We start from the raw sequence: 25,629 nt of genomic DNA, 5'->3' as shown, positions 1-25,629 counted from the left end.
TTGAAGTTGAACAAAGTCAACTTCCTCAGTCTCCTCTCATACATGCTCTTTAATCATCTTGGTATTCTTCCGCTGGAGGACTTCCTTGTGCTGGAAGAACTGGCCACAGTTCTTCACATGCAGTCTCAGAAGAGCCAAATAAATAGGGATAATAATTTCTTTTGCCCAATTGGCTGCACTTTGCTAATATGGCCCAGTGTGCAGTTAGCCTTCACTGCTTCAAAGGTATATGACTCCTGTCCAAGCTGCAGCCCCCTGTCCCTCCCGTTCTCTTTTTGCTGTGATCTGCAATCCCTGCCCCCCCCCCCCCGCCTCCAAAAAAAACCAGTTTAAAGTCCTACTTTGCTAAATTAGCAAGGCTGTTGGCAGATATGCTCTTGTTCTGCTTTATCTGACTCCTGTCCCTTCCCAGCAGTTCTTGATCCTCAAGGACATTACCAGGAGGATAAAAGCATAGTCCATGAGAACTTCTTTATCTTTCAGTTGACACCCCTGATGCTGTATGACTTGCTTACATTCTTCTCCAATCCCTTCACCTAGTGGTCCAGCAACTCAGCTAAAGCATACCTTCCCAAGGTATCCCCCTGCAAGCGTTAGAGAGGAACTTCACAGCACTTCTTAAAGCCTAAAAAATGGACAGCTTTGCCCTCCCTCATTTCTGGGTCAAGGTCTCTGACATGACAGAGACAGCTGTTCCAGCCAGTGCTGAGGACCAGGTCCTGATTTGTGTCACCATGCTCATTGCACTGAAAACCTTGCATGCCAGCTGCTGTAACTGCTAAGGCACTGTTTGCATACTCTGCTTGCTACCACTTCTGGCCCCTGATGCTCTCTAGGTGTTAGTTAAATTGGATCTCAGTTGCCTTCTGGGCAATTACTTTTGCTTTCGTGTTTTGTTTCCTGACTGCAACATGCTGACTGCATGAATCCTGAATCTCTTTCACATTCCTTACCCTCATCCTGTGCTCCCAACAAGAAATCCATTAGAAGAGATGAAAGCAGAAACATTTATCATGGATCAAGAGGTAACCTTCTTGCTTTCTTTGTCTAGCTTTGGAAAGTTGTGTTCCCTTTTGCTGATCAGCTCCTTTTTTGTGCACAGAAATGCATCTTTATACCATGTACATGATGACTTTAAATAAGGCAATTATGTGACTATTCTTACAGCTGTTTAATAGCGGTATGTTCTTTTTTCTCCTTCTCCTTCTTCCAGATCCAGATCCAGATCCAGATCCAGATCCATGTTAAAGTGAATACATAAAATATTGTTGTCTTTTTTAAACATTAATTATTCTTCTCCTTTATGATTCTCACTGCAGGGTTATTGCAGATTCTGGCATCTTTCTGGTTTGTCATTTTTTCCCTACAAAACTTCTCACACTTTGGAAGTCTTTCCTGCATCTAATGCTGGATGTGACAGCAGCATTTTTGTCCTTTCTGCTTGTATAAAAATTACCTCTTTGAAAATATTAGGTAAGAGATCTATTTTTTTGAAAATATGACTTACAGTTCTCTTAATACATCATCATAAACCTCGATTTTTTTTCACTGAAATCAATTTACACCAGTATGAATAAAGCAAAATTCCACCTCCGGAGTCTTAGCTGTTCACCATATTTTCTACTGCTTCAACACAGTTGGATGTTAAGAGAATGAACGCTCAAATAATGTAAATATACTGTTTTCTGGACAATCATCTCCTTGGTTCTTTTTTCTCTTCAGTTGAATACCTGATCCCTGTGTTCTGAAGCCATTTCTATTCCAGTTTGTCAGGTTTTCCTCCTTTTGATTTCTTCACTTCTCAGGAGGGTTTTTTCTTTACCTTCTAGACAGCCAGTTTTAAAGATTCAGTGTGATGTAGTTATCTTGTTTTTTATCTATCCTGTGGTGTGTGCCATTCTCCCTGCAGCTCAGGCTTTGAAATTAATCCCTAATTTCTCCCCAGGTTTTACATGCCACTGTAAGGCAAGGGGAGGGGACATATACTCTGCAGGCTGTAGCTGTCTGAGAATTATCTGTAGTCTGCTAACAGAAAATTGAGGATAGTGTCCCCTTATTTTGTAAATGATGACTCAAGTTCTAGTCTCATGGCAATTTAAATCCAGCTGTATTACTGGCCTGAAATGAGATCAGAATCTTTTCCAGTATTTCTTCTTAGTATGGGTATCATACAGTCACTTTGGGTTTTAGGCTAGATTTAAGCATGCAACTGACAAAGAAACATTTCTGTATTCCAGAAGAGCAAGAGGAGAAATCCTTTACTTGGAAAAAATCCTTTACTATACATTCAATCCATAGATTGAAAAGATACTTTGTATTCCTAACCTTGGTCCTAATATTTTTGCAAGGGTGGTGTCTATGGATGCTGAAAAAGCGATAAAGTGCACCTCTGGTAAAAAGCTGGAGGAAGTGTGTGGCTGTTGGTGGGAAAGCGCTGCTACAGAAACTTTATTAACAAAGGTTAAACAGTTCTCTCAGCATGGTGACTGAGCAAAATTTCAGCATTCAAGCCCTGCATGTACCCTCTCTGAGTGGAAGATTAACTCATTGAGTGGAGAAATATTCAAGAGGAGAGGGCTTACAGAGGGCAGAGTGCTACCAGCTAAGTGCCTATGTCTTGCACACTTAGCTTATTTCTTTCATTTCCAGATTCCATTTGTAAGACAGCATTCCAGTTATAAGTGTAGCATCCTAGAATGTCTCTACTCATCTCTTCTCCTTAAAAAGGTGGGCACGTTCCCTTGTGTTCGTGTTGACCCATGAGCATATTCCCATTATATTTGCTGAGGGAGACAGAAATGAAGCAGTGAGCAAGCAGTACTCCTCCCTGATCACAAAACAGCAGAAACAAATAAATGATATTTTTCATGTGCCTAAGATATGAACTCCAATGAAAAAAGCCCCTCCAGGCTATCTTGGAGACGTTAAAGAACTCAAGCCAGGCTGAGAATACAAAATAAGCCTGAAAGCTGCCAATATTTAAATTAGCAGAATCCAGAGGTGGGTTTTTATTGTTTTGTTTATTAATATGAGATAGGATAATCAGAGAGAAAAATTTCATTGTAAAATCAGAACAAAAATAGCACATTTAAGAGCTTGCTTTTTTGCTCTCTCTCTGTTTTCTTCATTGAGTTTAATTAAACTCTCCATAGCCTGATGAGCAAACTTCCAATTAAGCTCTGGTAATAAAAGAGTAAACATATAAAATAACTGCCTTCATGGGTAAGCACATTTCAGATCTAGGTATTGTAGAAAATGTTAGTGCTGTGAAAGAACTGGCATGTGTTTTCTAAAGTTTTGGTATTAAAATTGGTATATTCAGAATTAAACTGCTATTCTAGTGGAAATTAAAATAGAAGGTAATAAGATTATATTTTTAATTTTTATATTCATTTAATTCTCACAGTATCATTATGCAACAAGTTGGTAATATTGGCAAAGTTTTCCAGATGCAGTGATTGAGATGAGTCAAAGGGTCAGTTAGTTAACTGAAAATTCTGTACAAGAAGTGTCAGAGGAGTGGGATAGGAAGTAAAAGCCTCAAAGGAATGCAGAAAAAAAAAAGTTATGTCATTGTTTCTAAGAAGCTCAGGGAGCTATAGATTCAACAGCTCCCACCCGGCTACTAGAAACCATGAGGCACTCTATAACAATGCCACTCAGCCTCGGAATGCTGTGGCCATTCATTGCTTTTACTAGATGGCTGTGTCCATGGTATTCAGCTTCTGGGAGAAACAATAGAACTGATTTAAAAGGAAGAAAAGAAGAAAAAATTCTGTGGTAAAGTCAAAATTAGTACCTGATATTGATGCCAGAAGTCATGACACTTCGTAGAAAAAGAAATTCTGAGAAACCACTTTCGGATGGTAGATAAGCGTAGAAGCTTAATTGGCTTCATGAAGTGATAAGAAAAAGAATTTCAGACTTTGATGTTTGAGTGCATGTGTTGATACTTTAACAAAATGCAACACGACTCCAGATAGTAGGTGTGTTAATGCACATATATCTATGAAATCATGTTCCTGAACAAACTCAGTTTCCTTGGAAGATGAGAACTATTTCAACAGTTTCCATAGGTAGAAAAGATTTTATCTGCAGTATTGTCTACATTCACAGTTTTCCCATTCTGGTCAGACCTTAAGAATAATATTGTGGGAAGGACAAATGACTTCCAAACCTCACATTGCTGTAGAGGTCATGTTGGCTGATCACAAGCATGGTCTTTGTTACCTTTGTGATTTTCTCTCCATTTTGTTCTTTGTGTTGTATATTTTTATGAGATATTGAAATGTTATGTAATTATATGACTTTAAGTAATACCATAACAACCTGAGCAATGACCTGCTTTTCCCATGTCCATTCACTTTCACCTCTAACAGTGAGCTCATCCTTTCCAGATTGTGCTCTGTAAGGAATCTGCTAAATACAATGCCAATTATAGATACAATAAAATAACTATTAATGTGAAGTATTAAAGGTTATCAAATTTGAAATAACATTCAATGTCAAAAATTGACTAAGAATTTATGTTAGGCTTAAAATACCAAATACCTGGATATTTCCATTTAAAAATATTTGTATCCTGACTCATATCATAATCCACAGAGTTATCTGATTACATGGAATTATAAATGGCAGATTTATATGGCACTTTATCATTGAAAAAGACTAATTCTTTTATATTGACACTGTTGCTGTACATGGAGTATAGAAGTATAGCTTACTAAAAATCTTCTAACTAAAAAACTAAATAATAAAGCTAGTGTCTTTTTTTAGGAATGAGTCTCATGGAATGAAGAGGAGGTGGCAAATAAATGAGAGTTCTGCTACGTACAGTCCTGGCTTTATTACTGCTCTCAGTATGTAACTCTGTCCTAGCATACCAAACTATTCACAAATTTAAAAAAACACAAAAAGTCTACTTTATCATGCTGATTCGTATGGAGTTCTGCAACCTCACCTACTCCTTGGGTCTATAAATTCCTCTTGATACTTGCTATATTTCTGCTCCTGTATAACGCATCTACAGAACAAGGTTTGGTGCAAACTGTACTGAAGTTAGTAGAGAGTCACCCATTACTTGAGTGCCTTTTCAGTAAGGACACAGATTTTAAAAAAAATACTTAGAGAACAGAAGTTACATTACTGATTTAGAAAAGTCACTGAATATGCACTTCCTTTATGTGACTTTCTAGTCAGTTAACTGCTAATAGCAGTTGATGTGGTTGTTTGTTCATTTCAAATAAACTTCCTGTCTGAAACACCAATAATTCGACACTGTTCCAAAAAGAACGAATGTCAGCAAAATAGAAATTCTGCATTTCCCACTAAGCTATCTTACCATTAATATTGGTCCAACAAAGAGCAGATGATGCATCAGAAATTAATTTCCTCTCAGACTGCCTTACAAGCTAAATTTCAAAGAGAAGAAGTTATTGAGTTACCTAGACTTCTTTTCTTTGGGCCTTTACAATTGATTTAAGTCGGAGCCTTGGAGAATGTTCATATTAAGTGTTTTAAACTGGATCAGGATATATCTCTGAAGTGACTATCCCAGTCATCTCCACTTACTTTGGTGCACATCGCAAGCTGTCTTGGGACACATGAAATGGATTCTTTTAGGATGAAACTAAACTAGAAAGCACCTCAGTAACAAGATGAATGCTCTCCTGAAGCAAATCATCATTCCATTAATGAGGGCCAGCCTAGAACTACTTCGAAGTAGAAAACCCTCAAAATGTGGTGTCAAGCCCACCAATTATTTCGCTCTGCCCATCCATACTTATTTGTTGGCTCTGTTGGTCATGTACACATAGCCTCAGTGTTTCATGGAGGATTATAAATTGTTCCTAGCTGACACTTTGCCAAGAAACTGGTTGCCAGTAGTAGTCTCCTGGTACTTTTTTTTTTGCCATATATGTGACTCATGATGTGCTGGGAAATTCCATGCTAAATAGTTCCTATTGGTTCATATGTTTGTTTCCTCCAAATTTTTTTGGGAAAAAAATTTATCAAATGAACCAAACAAAAAATCTTCAGGATACTTTGGACCAACAAGAGTTCAGGAGTTCTTTGGCACTCCGTTTACTATGTTTTTTCCAAACAGCAACGAAAGCTGCCTTGTACAGTTACAATGTAACTGTACATGTTATTAATGAATTCTGTGACTCGTACTTTATATCTTGGAGTGCTGTGCCTATCTCAGGTTCCCCAGCATAAAAGAAACATGGACATGGTGGAACAAGTCCAGCAAAGGACCACTAGGATAATAAAGGTTCTGACATACAGAGGCTGAAAGAGCTAAGACTGTTCAGCCTGGAGAATAGAAGGATCAGAGGGATCTTATAGATTCAAATACCTGATGATGGGGGTGAGGCAGGTGGGCAGTGGGCATAAACAGAAACACAGGAGGTGCCATGTGAACATAAGAAAACACTTTTTTTAATGTGAGAGTGATTGAACACAGGAACAGGTTGCCCAGAGAGGTTTTGGAATATCCATTCTTGGAGATATTGAAAATCTGATGAGACACAGCCCTGAGCACCCTGCTCTGGCTGACACTGTTTTAATCTGGGGCATTGGACTGGATGATCTCCAGAGGCCCCTTCCAACCTCAGACATTCTGTGATTCTATATAAAGAATTAAGCAACCTGTAAATTAGTAATGTTAAATGCTGAACCTATTCAGTGTCCGGAGCTCCACACTTAGGGCCTGTGTAATTGTACCTGTTCAGGATCTGTGTGGAGTAGTCAGTTCAACTGACAAGGTCACTGTGTTTCCCACTTTACCACAAAGCCTTTTGGTATTTCAAATATACTTTCATTCTTAATTTTCTTGCCAGGTTTTTATGCCTGCTAAATGTGGCTTTAAGAGATGCTGTACAAGAGAATACGCTAACATAAAATCACATCTAAATAGCTTTTATTTTTCAAGTTTCTCCAAATATGACTGAAATTTTGTAGAAGAAAAGATTATTTTTGTCCTGGCTGATAAGAAAAGTGATCCTCAAATATGTTATAAAGCCTGTAAAAATCCATCTCATGGATATTTTTGTTAGAAATTTTGCTAACATATTATTGCAGAATATAGATAATAAAGGTGCTCAAAATTATGTACCCTCTCTATACCAGTGTTTCTTTAAAGAGGGAAAGATTAAACTGTAAATTTTTTGTGAGCATTTAGCTCACGATACAGTAGCTGTTAGATTAAGTATACTGAATTATGTAAAGCTGTTAATTGGCTAAGATTCCAAAGTATCTTTTACTGATCTAAAAAAAGCAATGGAGAGATGATGCCATCATAGAGTACAGTAACACAGAATTTTCTGCATTGTTGACTTGCTGGTGAAACTCTAAATTTTTCATTATTAGCCTTCAGTTCTAATACAATAGCAAAGAATATTTCCAAGGAGATGAAAAAGCTGTATAAAATAAATTATACAGGAATAAACTATTTTTTCTTCTAATATTCCCTGAATCAAAGAAATATGATTGATTTATGTCACTAAAACAGGCAGGAAACACGAGGTCTAGTACACGGAGCTGCTACAGGAGAAACTTGTCAGTTATGCCGGAGGATCTTTCTTCCTAATAGATTTTGTTCTTTCTTAGAATTGTTAACTACTGCATAGCCACCGGTGCAAGTTATGCTACAATTCATCTTAAGTAACTTAAGTATCTAGGAATGATCCAGTCTGGTAGTTTCCATCAGTAGGGTGAAAGAAAGCAGTATTTCTGTCTCTTTTCATCTCCACCATTAATTATAAACATAATAATGCAGAAACTTAAGATTTCTTCTAAAGTGTAGGTAACTATACTTTCTAGATATGCATTTTCTTTAGTGTGACACATAGGCCATAAAATGTCTGGTAGTATTTCACTAGCAAGTACTTATTTGTGTATAACGTCATGCACACAGAAGGTAGTGGGTAGCCCTTCATGGTCCTTCTATTCATAGGCTAGACAGAGCATGGCCAGCGTTCTGGCCATGCCTCGACCATATGCCTCCCCCAAGTATAAAACAAACTGTTTATAAAACAGAGTTGTTTCCAGGACCACATCACTTCTAGTGCAACTGCTGGCCCTGACAACAATATTTTCACTACCCACACAGACTGTTTTTTAGAAAGTATAGGAGCAGATTAGAGACAGGACAGGGCTGATCACTTTGTAACTAGCCGACACTTACATTTTGCATAAATAGCAAGACAGAGCTTGCAAACAAGAAGAAAGTTGGCCACTTAGCCAAACTGGTCACTCATCAAAACTCAAATTGGAATTGATCATTCTTCCATGTCAATATGAACATCACTAAAATTGTATCATAATCAGTGAGGTGATTTTTTTAAGCCTTCATCTTAAACCCCCCATTGTTCCATCACTTAGAGAAAGTACTGATGAGATATAATCTAATAGGTAAACAACAGAATCATGGAATGGTTGAGGTTGGAAGAGACCTCTGGAGGTCATCTGGTCCTATTGCTCAAGCAGGGCCACCTAGACACAGTTGCCCAAGACCATGTCCAGATGACTTCGGAATATCTCCAAAGAGGGAGAGTCCACAGCCTCTCTGGGTAACCTGTGCCACTGCTCAGTTACCCTTACAGTGAAAAAGTGTTTCCCGATGTTCAGATGGACCCTCCTGTGTTTCAGTTTGCATCCACGTCCTCACGTCCTGTCACTGGGCACCACTGAAAACAGCCTGGATTCATTTTCTTACCATCCTTCCTTCAAGTTTTTATATATATATGTCAGGATCCACTGAGCCGTCTCTTCTCTAGGCTGAACAGTCCCAGGTCTCTCAGCTTGTCCTCATAGGACAGCTAGCTCAGACCCAAAACTAGACTAAAGCCACCTCTGGGATAAAGACCTAGTCGTACAAATTCAGTTCTGATTATGGAAGGTGTTCTATATGTCTGTTACAACAGTGACAACACTACACGACTAGTCTTGACAGGGATGAGCAGCAGTTACTTTGGTAATATCGGCTTTATTACCTTACTTAATCTGCGGTTCAGAACACTGCAGTTCATCACTCTAATTTCAACAGAGACCAAAGGTAAGGACTTCTTTTGAGACTGTGCTATATTTTCTGCTTGCAGTTGAAAAGTCACTGCAAGTAGCTCAACAGGTAAATGTTTTTAACTGATTATTTCATGTGCCAGTACAGTGTTTGCTAATTAAAGACTAGAGGACTAATGCAGATCGCTTCAGTATCAATAGACATCGTATGCTCTGTACGTTTTACCTTTGTTTTACCCCAATGATCTACTACTTTTCTGCATTCAAAACAGAAGTGAACCAGATCATATATTCCTTTTCTACCTCTGGCTTCATGCAAGTACTATGACATATAAAATACATTTTCATTTAAGCTGACATCATATAGGCAGTCTATATTTTCCCACAGCTCTTTCTACTTTGCTGCAGATCCAGGGAATTGAACATGTTTGCAATGACAGGACAGTTGCCGAACCACTATGCAAAGCCGTACAGCAAAGGCAAATGGAGACCGAAGCAGAAAGACTCTGGCAGGGATTGCCAGTAGTTGGCCTTGCTCAACTATTAACTCACTCTGAATGAGAAACAAACTACAGCAATTAAATTCTAGACACAGTAAAGACAAGGAGTTGACAGAAGAATTTGAAGAGATGGGGCTTGAAGTCAAACAAAAGCTGCAAGAGGGAGGGGAAAAAAATTAGGAGAGCATACATTGATCAGTTTTATCTCTAAAAGTCAGAAATAAAGTGTTCCTATTTTTGCATCTTCCAATATGAAAATGTTTTCTAGTGATTACTAAAAACTATTACTTTATGTTACTAAAAGAACACAAACATCTGAAATTCATCAGATGGTTCCTTTCTTTTGCTCCTTGGTTTATAAATTTCCCTACAAATGACTAAAGTTTGGAGTATATAAAGTATTGCCTCATTATCTACTGCAAAATGTAGTTAATGTAAGGATATGTATCCAGAGTGTTCTGGTTTCAAGCAATGTTTCAACTTTTAAGAGTAGTGTAAAGACATTATAAGACAAGCTTGAGTCTCTTCCTGACAGACAATTGCCTTCTGTCTCCATCCATGGTACATCATCAACACTTCTGTAACCTTCTGTTGCCTTTTCTACACCTGCCTCCAAGAAATCTCTTCTAAAATATTCATAACAATCTGGTTCACCAAAAAAGGTTCACAAAAAATACCAATAATTAAGTTTTGCTAATGTTACACAGCTTATACATACAGGATTACACTCAAGTCTGTCCAACCTATTTAAGACAGACAGTGGATCTGTATCATATTAAAATTTAATTTTAACTTAATTCCTTTTGGAGTCAAAATTAAATGTATCACAGCAAATAGAAAGTTCAGAACCTTCCACTTGTCTGCAACTTATACATAACTGTCTTGGACAGTATGAAGCAAACATTTCAGCCAAACAGCTGCCCACAGTATGCTCTGCTTGGCCAGACTAAATGTAGCACAAAAATTTCTTTAATTATTTAGTGCCAAGAAAATTTCAAGTATCACAGAGGTGAATGTGGTTTATACATATAAGTACCCGTGGGAAAAGGCTTCTGAATATATGTATCTTTAAAACAGGAGATGTGAGCTGACAGCACACCTTTAAGCATACCATCACAAACCCACAAGCTTACTGTAGCCATTACATAAAAATCCCAGAATAATTCAGACAGTTCAGTAGATGAGGTAACTTTCTCCAACAGCTCTAATACCTGGATTCCTGCTTCCTTTGGCTAATTCTGTAAGCAAAGATCTTCTGGTAATCCAGTTTTATAAATTGAGCATATCATGCTTGGGATTGCACAGGTTTTAGCACTTTATTTAGAGGTCTCCATTGCAGTTCTTCACCCACATTACGAGAACAGGGAGGTGTATAGAATCAGGATACCTCACAGGTACAAGAAGTAAGCAGGTTACTCCATGGGGCACCTCACACTCCAACTTGAAATACTACAAATAAGTGGCAAAAGAAATGGACAAAAACGTGGCGTTCAGTTTGTCATGCATTACATACCTGGAAGCACTTTGCATCATGGTGAGTGAACAAAACCTGCTCTAAACTTGGTGGGGTGAACAGGAAGGTTGGTGTATCTTGTTTTAGAATGTATGATGGGCCTGGACTTGCAGCTATAGAAACATCTGCATCAAGAAGAAATGCACCCATACTTACCTGAAGGCAAATGACAATGTAACGTGATCCAAGTAAGAAGGGGTACAAAGAAGATACCATCATAGATGTATGATCTGTGTCAAGTTTGCATAAATGTGTGACATAATTAAATAGGACCTACGTTTTAGTTTTGGGGTTGTTTGTCTTGAAATGGTGCCTCTGTCATTAAGAAAGGATAGAAAATTACAAAAAATGTGTCTTTTATGTCTGAAGTAAGCCATGTATTTAAAAGTGCTCACAAAACGGAACCCTGTGAATGGTTCTCTTAACAGAGCTGTTCTGTTCATGAAGAAATCTCACGACCAGATAGCTGTTCATAAGGACAGACCAAAGGTCTATTCTGCACCCCTGCTTTTAACACCTTAAAAACAGTGTTTCAAAATGCATGTCAGAGTTCACCTAGAATATGAATGGGTTTCTTTTCCCGTGGACTTGCGAAGATTGCAATAAAAATAAACTAATAATAACATAAACATGACAGACAATAGACAAAGCTAAGACACCACAGTTTAAATCTCCTTTCACTGTCCTAATGAGGTGCTTTAACCCTGATAACAAAGATCCATGGTAGGGTAGAACTACCTTCTTTTCTTGCTGACTCTAATTACATTGTTTGTTTTCCTAACAATAACAAGCAAAACTTAATTTCTTTCTCTGTGGCAATTATTTCCAATAAACCAATAGAATTGCAATCCAGGGTGCCCAATACCTTCTGATATTATACAGCATTTTGTTTTCCAGCTAGCTTTATATCACTACAGTTTTGAAAAACAGACAGGAGCTCTAAATGACAGTAATAACTTTGAAGGAGCAGGTTTTGAGCTTTGTTTACTCTTACCTTTCTCTGTTTCCTGCCTAATCTACCCCTTGATATTCCAGGGCTAATAACTATCCTTTTCTGGAGTAGTGAAGAGCACGGAGTATATACAGAAACATATTGCAGTGTGAATACTTGTAGTAATTTATCATTCACACATCCAAAGCTACAAAAAATGATCAGGGAACTATTGAGCTAAACTGCATGTTCTTCAGTTTGCTGGATGTTATCAAGTATATGTTTATGCAATCATTGAAGAATGTCAAGTAGGTAATTTAAACCTCAAAGGATATCATGATAGTCTAAACAGAACCTATGTAAGTGGATTGTTTCACCCAGGTAAAATACTGATGTGATTTGGGTTAGAAAAGTATCATTGATCTGTCAGAAATACATTTATAAAAAAAAAAAAACAAAACAAAAAAAACCCCACAACAACACACAAAAACCCAGAAACTTTTAAAGGCCTAAGATATAAGATGCATCTTAAACAAAAAACCCCCCCAAAACCCAGAAACTTTTAAAGGCCTAAGATCTAAGATGCATCTTAAGTCCTTTTGTCAGATGTGCTTGGATATATAGGGAGAGAAACCACTCTAAACAGTATGTAGCTTTTATCAATATAATCCGGAATATGTTTGTTACATTTGCAATGCCATTTTAGATCCTGTCATACTTGTTTAATTCCACTGCAGCCATTGGTAATTCATTTTGTTATTCTGTCCTGGCTTAAACAGGTGGTGTTACTGAACCTTAGATGTAAAGCAAGCAAAGGCAATGGAAATTAATGGAAATCCATATACCTAGAGACTGGTTTACAATAGGCTGAGTGGAAGAGCAGAAAATCCTAAAATAAAAGAAAATGAAGGGGCAAAACCTTGTTTTAAAATAACTTAATAAAGGTTTAAATATTATGGTATAAGATGCTAAAATCTCTAAAAAATCTGCAACTATCTACTTAGAAAATAACACTTCGATTTTCGAAACATCTTGAAATACTGGTATTTTTTTTTCATCAAATTACCCAAACACTATTTTGAATTAAATCATGGTAACTGTTATTTTTTAAACACAAAGTGTTAAACCCACAGGTACTTACCATTTCATGCACAAATCATAACACTAATGCCTCAGGCAAGGCATGACTACTGTTTATTATTGCATTTTTTGTTTTAAGGAACTCATGAAAGAAGTAATGCCAAGTAAGGTGGTGACTTTTGACCACAAAATTCAGAACAACAATAACCTGTGGGCTGAAAGAAAATATGTATTGCAGTATGATCCCTAGTGGACAGTAGTGCACATAATAAAACTACCAGCCATAAAACGTTAGGGGTATAAAAACTTAAATTTTGCAGAAACTCCCTATTGACTGGCTCTTTGAAATACGGCCAATGGGCAACGTGGAACAAGAGTGACACCTCGTGGTCGCATAGTCTTTTCATCAGGGAGGGCGGTTTCTCCATTTGCAAATGTATGTACACACCCACAGGTGTGCTTTCTCGGTCTTATCGTTGATAATACTTTTCACACCGCTAAAATCAGTGGTTTTTATCCCCATGTAGTCCCTGACTCATCTTGTAATCTAAGAGACAATCTATAAATACAAGGTAAAGGAGAGATGTTCTTAAGTTTTTGAATTTACATTCCTCAATCTCACACTCAGCTGCAGAACGCTGATGTGCCGCAGCATATACTTCTCTGATTTAACTTCTTTTTGATTCAGTAAACAGCTATAATTATAATCCATTAACACCCCCAGATTTGTTTTGATTAGCTGCCCCATTTCTTTGAGGCATTTTTAGAGGAAGACATATTTAGAAAAAAGAATAACATTTTTTTGGACTTTGGCTGAAGAGGGGTATTTCATTTTTACCAGAGACCTTTGAAAACGGCTGAGAGATGGATTGTGGAGAAACAGCAAATGGAAATAACACCGGTGTATAGATTAATGTATTGAAAGAAAATTCCCAAATATAATTAAAATAAATTATCATCTGTTCTTTTTTAAAGCTGTTCTTGGCATAAATGTTTTCAATGCTTGGTTTCCTTTAAAAATTAATAATATTGTCATGTTCCCTTCTTTAATATTTACCTCAAAATAAAAAATGCAAAATCTTATAAAAACAGTTACTCATAAACAAGCTCAGAGGAAAATACAGCTATTCAGAAACTACACTCCTTAAATAAGCAGTAATACTTTCATTGCTCCCTGAAATATTCTGCCCTGTTCTCTCCTCATAAGTACATGAATATTGTTGATTGACAAAGCTTACATAGATATGAATCAAAACCTTTTTTATGTTAATTCATACGAAGATGCAATGATATTCTACTGCATATTTTTCTGCTTCTAAATCTATTTCTGTACTACTAGTAATAAAAAGGCACCGCTTCTTTCAAAGGTCTAATTACAAACCTCTAGAGAAAACAGTGCAGTGGAATTTAAATATTGTCACGGTCACTGACCTCTAGCTGAACAGAGAAAGCAAATCTGATACAGTCCTCACTTCTAAGTGGTGTTGAAAATCCACATCTAATATTGGTTATATTTATTTACATGCCATACTACATTATTGTAACAAGACCCTGAGAAAATACCTGGATTAAATCAAGACAGATAAAAACATTCTCTGTCCTTCATGAGCTCGCATCCTTGGGAGGCAGGTTTGCAAAGTGCTATCAGCTTTCCTGTAACATGAATAACAAAGAATTTGCTTTTTGTCAAAAACATGATGGGCTGCTAGCCAAGTGTGTTAATGTGCTGGCCATTTCTTTGAGGATGCATGCAGGTTCCTGAGAAATATGTTTTTCATATTACCAAAAGTGCAGCCTGATCTGAGTTCTACTTGTGAAATACTCTTGAATGCTCTTGGTAAACTTGATCAGGAAGACAGTTTTCCATAAATTCTAACATAATGAGCAACACACCAGGGTTTCTATGATTTGCATCAGAAGAGGTAGGAGGGGGTGTGTGTGGGTGTTACATGTCCTGTTAAAAGATTTGTGGTTTTGTTACTGTGTTATAGCTATAATTCATTTTATAGCAATGAATTTATTCAGTGAATGTAGTAAGATTTTCCTCTTCTTTTTCAAGAAAAATGTGATTGTTTGATTAAGTTCCTGGAGCAGAATGTAGGATTTTGTGGTTAAAATTCTGATTTTTGTTTAGACTGAGTCTAAATCTGAACTTATTTGTGACTTAAGTTCTCCACCTGTAAAATGGAGAAAGTAATTTCTTTCCACTCCCTTTTATTCAGCTCTTCCTGTCTACGTTATAAACTCTTCCATGTAAAGCAGGTATCGATTTCTTTGAATGTATAGAGTTTAGCAGCAACAGAGCATTGGTTCTGCTCAGGTCACCACAAGGATCTCAGACTGATTAGGATTTAAAAACTATACCTTTCGCATAACATCTCAGGTCACAGGAGCCTGACTTGTCTGTTGTCCCATCCTTCACATTTTTCACTTGCTGATATATAGTTGAGTCTATCACACCTCTGTTGTTTTGCATATCTGAAACTGTTGGGGGGATTTTACAGGTCACAAGGCAGGCAGCAGATGTTACAAGCTCCCTTAGTTGTATCTTTGCTAGTAGATTAGAGAGCGCTCGGGAACATTCCCAGACATGGGACTCTATTAGGTATTGGGTTAGATTGCAAGAAGAGTTCCTCGCACAGCTCTGGGCCAACTCAGTTTTCCAAGCAATGCCTAGGCATGGTTCCACAGTTTTCCTTTGTAAAGTCCTCAGTGGAATGGTGGGATATGAAAGAGGTCACAGCAAAACGTATATTGTATGGTCAATGTTTCAGAGATATCTAAGCACCATGAATGGTCACCAGCAAAGGGAATAAATAATCTCTTTTCAGCACTGTAACATCTGGATGCCTATTTGAAGCACATACTTCTGAAGCTACTTGGCCTACAAACTCAGTAAGACATTTCATAAGAAGTTGCTCTCTGAAACTTTCCTTAAGCGTCTGGTTTAAGGCTACTCCTTTAAGGCTGGTTTTACAAATACTTTCTGCATCCTTCTGAAGCAATAGAGATATTCTGAAGTGAAAAGAAAAAAGAAAGCTAAGAGAGACTGTCTAATTTTTCACACCTATAAAATCTTAATTTAAATGGTGTCTAATATTTCATAGCAAATACATTATATGATTAATGAAGTCTCCTTTTGTATTATGCACTTACATATTATGGTATTATTTGCATTAAAAATACACTTTTTTTTTTAGGGTAACTGCTCTTAAAAGTATAGTTAGAGAAAAGACCTGGAGTCTATATCTGGGAGAGTTAGAAGAAAGGCAGTATTTTAAATGTATATAAAATATTGTTTTGGGGTCCTGTAAATACTGTTTAAGTTATCATCCTAAAACAAATTTGCTACCACAGTATTTAGCAACCAGCTGCGGAGTAGAAATTAAAGACCTCAGTGTAAACCCATGCAAATTACTTCAGTGGAATTGCATCAGTTTACTTGCAGCTCATATATACACACAAGAACTCCTAGCATACACGTTACATCTTTGCCTATCTCAATTTCCTCTGTACCAAGTGTATTACAAGGGGAAACTGGACCCTGCCCTTTGCTGTCACAAATAATCTCTCATATTTCCTACTTTCTGCTCACTGATGTATATGTGAGATTATTGTCCCTCTGTTCTTTGTGAATAAATCTCAGATTTCCTCTCTTTGTCGATTCATGCTAGAAAAGCATCCTGCCCTGAATGTTCACTTGAAAGCCATCATTTAATAGAGGCACACATAGTATAACAAATTCATTTGAACCAATATTCATGATAATCCTTTTATAATGTTCATCCTACACCATCTTCAAGTCTGGAGTGAAGGTTCAGGTTAATTTTTGTTCTGTCACCCCACAGAATAATGAAAAATTCCAATTTCCTGTTACTCTGTGTGTGTGTATAGAAAATCTACTTTAACAGTTGAAGTAGCTAGCACTTGAAATATATCTCTCTAAGCTACCCAGGTGAGTCTTCATAGGACTTGCTTGCTCAGGAAAGTGAGGAGACTATTTCACCACACTCACAGTCTGTTGAAGGAATTAAACGGTAAAAGCAAAAGAAGACTCTATCAATTTTATGCGCTCCAAGGCCTTCTCGCTCTCCATGCAATGAGTCTTGCTTGGAAAAGCATGGCCCCAGGACCTGTGATTAAGGACTGTTAAATACTCAGCAAATGGTCGCAGCATCAAATAGAGGGGAGAGATGAGAGAGGAAACCTTGCATATCAGGCCAGTGCAAGAGCAAAAAGTAAGCTCTTACCTTATCACCTTCACTCTATGCAGATGACTGCTGTAAAAAATCCTTTCTGAAAAGTGACTTTCCCAGGAAGATAACAATAGGTGACAGTTTAGAAGGGGGAACAATTTACTGATATTCTAAACCTGAATAGTTAGTTGCCTGGGTAAGGCTTGTTTTGTTTCCTTTTCCTTTCATTTGTTCTGGCTTTTATTACAACCCCTCAAGCTCTGGAAATGGGTGTCTTCAATTACAAGTTATTTAAATCAGCTGTTCCAGTAACGTATTTGCTATTTTGATCAACTTTTGAATGCTAATTAGAACATTCTTCCTACTGCTTTCTCCTTAGGAGCTAGAAACTCAGCTGTGTAAATCAGCTTTTGATGATGTACACAGTGGTATGTTTGACTCTGAATGTTTAAAGAGAATGGAAATGTTGCAACAGCATATTTACCATAATGGTATTCGACTTCTCTTTGTCAACAGCAACAAAGAATGGCAGAGGGAAAACAGATAGCTTTATACCTAAAAGGTTAGATGCAGTTCAGGAGATAAATTCTTTTGAATCAGTTTTTCTGAATGACTTTCTTAAAAACCTAGGTCAGTTCTTTTTCCACAACACATTTTCTATCTGACAATTAAATCCCAGATATTTATCTGAAAAATAGGAAACAAATTTTCCTACCACACCAAAATGCTTTAAGGCTGTTTCTAAAGCTTTCATCACCCTCCTTATACATGATGAGTACTACATATGACCTAGGGAGTATCTTTATTTTTTTATTTTTAAATGGTGGAATATCTACAGGAGAATGAGTGACTTTTTTATTGACACTCTCCATGCTTTTTTCAACTGAATTTTCTTCATAATTACATTGTGTAGGATACTAAATAATAGCCAAACCTAGTGCACCAATATGATTCCTCTTCTCAATCCACTGAAACAAATTTAGTCTGAAACAGACTTCAAGACACAGAGTGATTCCTATTTCCAGGTCTGCTAGGTGTGAAGGTACTGTGGTTCCTGGTGTCCAGGTCCAGCCTGCAGGGAGACTGCGCACACACACCCTGAACACAATATGCACACTCAGTACAAAAACAGCCAACAACCAATGGATCAACATGAAAACAGTGCCTTTAGAGCTGACACTGCAGACAGCACTCCCATAACTTTGAATTAGCCTGGTCAGGATCAGAACTAAATGGAAAAGGATCAAATGGCCCCATCTTGTTCTTACTTGCCACGTAACCAGACTCAAAGTTTCCTAACCGATCTCACACCCTCCACACACAGACATACACAGAGCCCTCTGTAGCTGGCCTAGACTTCCCAGTAGCCAGCGCTTGGATCTCATGTCATACCTCCTGGTTAGTTTAGCTTAACCTTTGCTACTGTCTTACAGACACACATAGATCTCTCCAGTAGCTGTCCTATAGACCAGTATCTCCCAGACTGTTTGAACTACTTGCCAGTTTGTCTGCCTTGAAGTTTGCAAGCTTCTCATACACAAGCACACACATATACGGAGCAGAGAGAACATTCACACAGAAAAATATCTAGTGAACTTACCAGCTACCTGCTCTGATGTGACCGGCCCATTTTTTTCCCCCTTTCTCTCTGTTTTCCCATGCTGGTTCTCTCTAGATCCACCAGTTCTCTGCCTATGCCTCTTCCCAAATAAATGGCCTGACTCAAATTGCTTTTTCTGCATTCATCCCACTATTGCTACATTCACACCCAAATCTGGTATTTCTTAAGGACTGGAAAGATGACTACAGGTTTGTTTATGTGAATGTTTTATGAGGATAAAACCTCCTTAGAGGAAGATTATTGTTTGGTGTGTGGAGTTGTACCTGATTGCTTGTTGGTATCTGTGTTCTTCTCTGTAGGAATTTACCTTGGCAAAGAACTGTGAGGTTTATCTCACTTTTGTGCATAATCCTAAACCAATCAGGTGTTAGATGTCAAGAACAAATGAAAAGTAATTCAAAATTTACTCAAAACTTATCATGATAAGATTAAATATGCAAGAGGAAGTAGTATCAGACTGAAAGCAATGTCAAGATTTTAGGGTTTATTTCATTAATTAAACCTTTTTAATATCAAATACAACAAGCTTTTGCAGCCTGGCTCTTCTTTTTGTATAACTGAATATTTTCCAAAGCTAGCACTAAGCACAAGCTTATTCTGAATTAGAATCAGGATTCAGACTTATAGACAGCCAAGATTTGTCTGGATACCTCTACAGGGATCCAAATGGATATCTAGAGTTTGCTCTGAGGGAATATAAAATCAGTCTGTTACAGTGGTATAATTACAGTCTTCATAATGCTTTTGTTCTTGCATTTCAGATTTGGGCACTCCTGAAGAGACCTCAGATTTGTTACATTTCAGATACATTCAGAGACATTCTGCAATGCTCATTGTTTTCTCAGGGCCTGGAAAAGAGTGGATTCATGAGTACAAAGTAGAAAACAGCAGGTTGAGGTGTTTCTATTCATAACATATTTGTAAGGGTCTTTTTGTATGAATAGGTCAGTAGGCATCCATGTTTGGTGGTTCTAGTTTGGTAGTTGTGTATGTTACTATCTGCAGAGGCATGCAACGCTAGGGGCAAGTGCTTCAGATTCATTGGGAATAAAGGAAAAAGATTTTTTGCCACTGTGTGTTTATGTGACTATTGACATCAGCTTAGAGGAAGCAGCATACTAGTAAAATGATTTTCACTTAATGTGATCACTAGCTAATTTGATCCTCCTTGTTATTTGATTTGATCTCCAGGAAATAAATCATTTCCATTGATTATTATTGTGGATTCCTATTGCTTATTTTGTTCACGTCTACTTCAGCTAATACTAGATAATCAATCAACATTTACTGAATCTGAACGGAAAAGGGAAGAGTAATAATGTTGTTTACAACATAAAAATAGACTTGTATCATGCGTCTTTTCTACTCTCCTTTTCAGTTTTCCTGCACCAGTAGATAATGACTTGAAATTAGTAGTTACTTTTCAGAGAAGGTGGAAATTAACATTTTACGGCACCTGCAACATGGCCAGGCACAAGTTAAAAATAAAATTGTAAAAAGCTATTAATGTGTTTGTGCTCTCAGTCGTACTGATGTGCAAAAGAGTCCACACTGCTGAAACCAGGAGAGCTACACTAGCATGAAAGCCATCAAGCCAACAAATAACATCCCTGGTCTGTCTTAACATTAAGTAGTAAGCATGTACAGAGTGCTGGTTTTAAATGGAAGTTTCAATGGTTTTGTTTTCTCAGATCATTTCATCAACATGCATTCTAGATGCTTTCCTAAGCCCCCCACGGATAACTCAACCACTTAATATGATCCAAGCAAGGTGAAAACAAATAGCAAGGCTGCGCTGAGAACGCAGTCAGTGGCTATGAAAAGTGCAGGTGGCAAAAATTAAGTTAATGATGATGGGAGCATTAATAAGACTTTTGAGCCGCTAATGCAATGGGATTTTACACTAGCTACTATGATTAACATGAAGAGGAGCCATGCAGGTGATTCTCCTGCCCATTGACCATGAAAACCATGACCTTCTTAAACACAACTATGTTCTGCATTTTGCCTCAAAATATGGAATCCCAAATAAGTTCCCCTATTGAGCAATGGATAAACAGGGGTGGGTTTTATTTTGAATTTTAGTATTGTGACTGCCCTTTTAATAAAGATACCAGTACAAAATCAAAAAGCAACTCAATGAAGCTGAAAATGTTTCATATGCAAACAACTGTTTTTAATTGAATCTCTGCTCTAATTTTATCATGCTTCATTTTTATGGTCAACCATGCAAAGACAGAAGGTATTTTTGCAGCATGACCAAGATGTTTCTGTTATATTTATTGGCAAGTAAGTACCATTTTATTATAAGGAGATGCTGTGTACTTTATTTTAAATAGTTTATGTATATGTTGCAGATTATTGCCCTGTAAAATTTGAGACTGTAGGGGAAAAAATAAACCTTGATATATTTACATTTTATAACATGATTTTAATAAAGGAATAAGTAAAAAAAAATGCTTGAGAATGATCATTGTTTTCACTTGTGTGCTAATGACCTGCTGTATATTTTATTCTAGAATATTTCCTGCTCCAAGGAAAATGGGAAATCCCATCATAAAAATCTTCCTTTTAGAAACTGTTCTTGGAAAGGGATGGCCATCTTAGTAAAATGCAAATGATTGTGCTAAATATTGAGATGGAGGGAAAAGTTGTCTCGTGTCTAAATCATGTCTCATAATTTGGAACTGGAATTAGAGCATATATACATCAATGCAACTTAAATTCCAGCAGTTTTCCCCATATCTCTTTACAAGTTTCTAAAATATTTCTAATTTTCACTTGTAAAAGCTCTTCAAGAATTGTCTTTCGTCAGTATATCGAAATAGAGATTCATATACTGTTGTATCACAGGAGATCTTATACTGAGATTTTATAACCAAATATTTTAATTACTCAGATGTTTAAAACAGCATAAAAGCTAATTTGTGTGTCATGTGTAGAGACTGAAAGAGATCAATATCCCAGTCTGGAAGAGATCAGTGTTCCAGTCTCTGGTTCTAAGGCCCACAAACTGACTCCTCTGCAGGATACATCAGACAATACCTAGATTTTCTCCATGCTGTGTAAGAAGAAAACTTGTGAGAAGCAAGTCATTCTGACCTGATGGGAACTGATCCCTAAATCTGGACAAATCCATGATCCTGAATAAGTAAACAACATGTGGGGTTTTTTTAGACAGAGACCTCTTCCAAACGCTCAGGACAATAGTCCATTTTGACTAGTGTTAGATCTTCACCTCTGGCAAGTCTCTGCTGATTCAGAAAAAAACAGCAAAAATAAAAGAAATAGCATCAATCTAGCTGATTATGCACCATGAAAAACCCATCTTTATGAGGCATCACATTCTAAAAAGTCACTATTTCTCCCCATTAATTATAAAGGGAGTCTAAGGTGGCAGGCTTAGATGTAGACAAGTATATTTACTAGGTGGATAAAGTCTGTCCACCATGCCTATAGAAGTTCAGGAAAATAACGTGCCAAAATCCTTGATTTACTTCATACTTCAAGAATGGCTGTCTTCATTGTAACACTGATATTTTTGTGTAAAATCCAGTCCAGATTCATTCCATGTCACTTCTGGAATTAAATGCAGGTCTTAGAAGGGCTACAATATCTTCTGGAGAGAAGAGAGAATTACCACTTTCTACTTAGGGTGACTAAGTTTTTGAATGTATGTATTATTTCAGCTAAATGCCTTTAGTTAGGAGGGAGGAATCTGGGCTTCTGTGTCATTGTAGAAATCAGTGAACTGTTTTCACAGAAGCTAGAAATAAGAAAAAAAATGAGTCCTGCAAATTCAGTGAGGTATTAACTGTATACTAGGACAATGTAATAGCAATGCTGTTTTCCTTGCAGGCATATTGCACTAACCTTGTTAGAGTAAACTCTAGAAACTCAGAGAAAAAAGAGCAATAAAGACACATTTGGGAAAAAAAAATACATGTAAATGAATAAAATAAACTGATGAAATAAGACACAGTTTAAATTACTAATGACTGAAAATTGTGTGTCAGACTGAGAGATAAACAGACAAATAAAACTTCTTTCTGAAATTAATCAAAAAGTTAGTTCAGTGTTACTGCAGAAAACCCATAAAGCTCAAGTAGCCTTGTCCCATGAATTTGTTGATAGGCAGGACAGAGAGACTGCGTATCTGGTTGCTATAATCAGTTGTACCAAATCAGGCCCTCTTGCAAAGACAGCAAAATATTTTATCTGGCTATGTAGTACACATCACAGTATTACAGGAATCAAGCTCCCTTCTTATTCATCAGCATCTCTTTCAGATTCAGAAAGAGTAAAACTGTTCCTCATATCTATATTCTACCACCTTTATTTAGTTTAGTACTGTCCTTGCATCTACTGGCAGATTAAGGTACTAAATAACAACCACGTGTCAACAGAGGGTAATGAAGAGCTGGCACGAAGTTCCGTATTTTTCACACTTCAGCATTAAAGTGTGAAAAAGAAGAGAGCAGGACTTTTAATTCCAGGATGAACATAAAAGGCAGCCAATACAAAGGTGCAATGCAACCCTGTTACTATTCTTAAGAAGAATCCAGCAAAGAACTACAAACAAAAGTATTTTTGGTCTAAAATAAGTACTATGGCTTAAAGAACACTATCTGTTAGCACCACCACAAAGCTTTTTACCTAAAGAAACAAACATCTAATAACTGTATTAGGATAAGCATTATTTAGAATATTGCAACTACTCTTTCTTCAAGTCTGAAAAAAAAAGATGAATACAAGTCCATACAATCAGAAGTGGCATGGAAAGAGTGTTTCCTCTCCCTTTCAGAGTAAGAACACAGGAAACCAAATGAACCCATTAGGAAGGTGAAAAAACAGCCAAAGAGGCAATCCTTCAAGTAAGTGGAACTTCTTGCCAAAACTTTTTGTGGATGCTGAAGGTTTACACAGATTTAAAAGGAAATGGCACAAATTCAGTAGAGAAATCTACTGTGGTTCCACATGGAAACTACATCCAACCCAAGCAGTCATAAATCCATGGAACCATTGAACAATTTAGGTTGGAAATGACCACTGAAGGTCACCTAGTCCAACTTTCTGCTAAAAATGGAACTAACTTCAAAGTTGATAAATGTTACTCAGGCCCAGGCACGAAGATCCCACAACTCTGAGCAAACTGTTCCAGTGCTTAAAAACTTTTATACTAAATATATTTTCCCTGCATCTACTTGAAATTTCTCTCACTTCTGACTGCTGCTTATTGCTTGTTGGCTATGCATTTCTGGGAAAATTCTGGTGCCTTTTCCTAACTCCCCATTAGATACAACATTTAGGTCACTCTTCAGTGGCCTCTTTTGACCACAGAGCAAAACCAACCTCTTCAACATCTCATGTTGTATGCTCGATCTCACTATCTATTTTAGTGGTACTCTGCTGGACACCACTTTGTAAATGTCTTTCTTGGACAATAAAAAACTGGATGCAAGCCCTGCACTGAGAATTATTACAGGTTGAAAATTAGAGATTAGAGTGAAAATTGGAGTAGTACCATTTTGCTGTCCTTAGATCCTTTTCTGGGCACTCATTTTTGGCTGCTATGGGAGAAAGAATACTGGGCTAGATGCACTTTGGATTGACCTGGTATGTCTGTCTTTATCTTCATTATTATAAACTTATTAGTTTTTATGACTTATTGCCTTTAGGTTTTATTTGTATTACCACAGTGCTTCTGATCAGAATTATCTTGTTCTAAACAGAGAGGATCAGGGCCAAGTATGACTTGTGCTGCAGGGATTTGTCCTGTCGTGTCTCCTTAGGTTTGGTTTTGGTTTTTGTGTTTTATTTCACTTTATTCAAATGAAACCTAGCCTGGCAGTGGATTAATAATCAGAGACTGCTGGTTTTGCTGTATTTATCAAAGGCCAAATGTCAAAAATACTGCACCTCAATATTCTGCTTGAAATACAGCTCCAGAGAAATATAATGTGTAAATAGGCCATTTTCTGTTAAAATAAAAATGGAAGTGTAAACTCCTTCAATCCCTAATATTTAAAATTTTACTAAATTAATCTGTTGTATTTAAACTCCAAATTAAAATATTCCTTCTGTCATGCTAATAAGAATGATGATTAGTACAGTGTCTGCCTGGGGTAAAATTTATTTCCATAAGAAATATAATATTTTCCATTCAAATATGCCAGCTGTTCAAATCTTCTTCAAGAAAATGAAATCTAAGGGTTGAAGCTTTTTTTTTTTTAATCTCTGCCCATCATACTGTCTTTCACCCCACCATAAACAGAAAGAAAATCTTTCAACTCTTCAAATAAAGCAAACCAGGATTTCTCAGTGAAGATTTTCCACGCCTAATGAAAGCAAAGAAAGAAAGAAAAAAAAGAAGAAATAAACAGAGAACAGCCTCATTCCTTTTGTTAATGAGAAGAGCACATGTAACATCAAATTCCATAAACTTGCTCAAAACCTAAGTATTTGATGTGTATGATGATGTCTAGTGCACTTTCTTGCACACTACACAACTTGCAATGTCCACAAGTCTATCATAGCAGTCAACATTTGGAAGCAAGCCTATTTGTGCCTGTCTGAAAGAGGAATAGAAGATAAATGTGATGTTTGCCTGAAGTCTAAAGAAAGAATTAACAGTCTTTTCTCTGTGTGTTTCTTAAGTCATCTAGCATGACTTCCCAGTGCTTCCCACACTGTAAGACTTGAGGTCTTCTCTTCGCTTGCAAGCCATTTACTTCATCACTTTTCTTGCTGTTTACACATCTTCCCTG

Source organism: Falco rusticolus, chromosome 6 (assembly GCF_015220075.1).
Source record: "Falco rusticolus isolate bFalRus1 chromosome 6, bFalRus1.pri, whole genome shotgun sequence".
Taxonomy (NCBI): domain Eukaryota; kingdom Metazoa; phylum Chordata; class Aves; order Falconiformes; family Falconidae; genus Falco; species Falco rusticolus.
Note: the sequence above shows the minus strand (reverse complement) of the source record.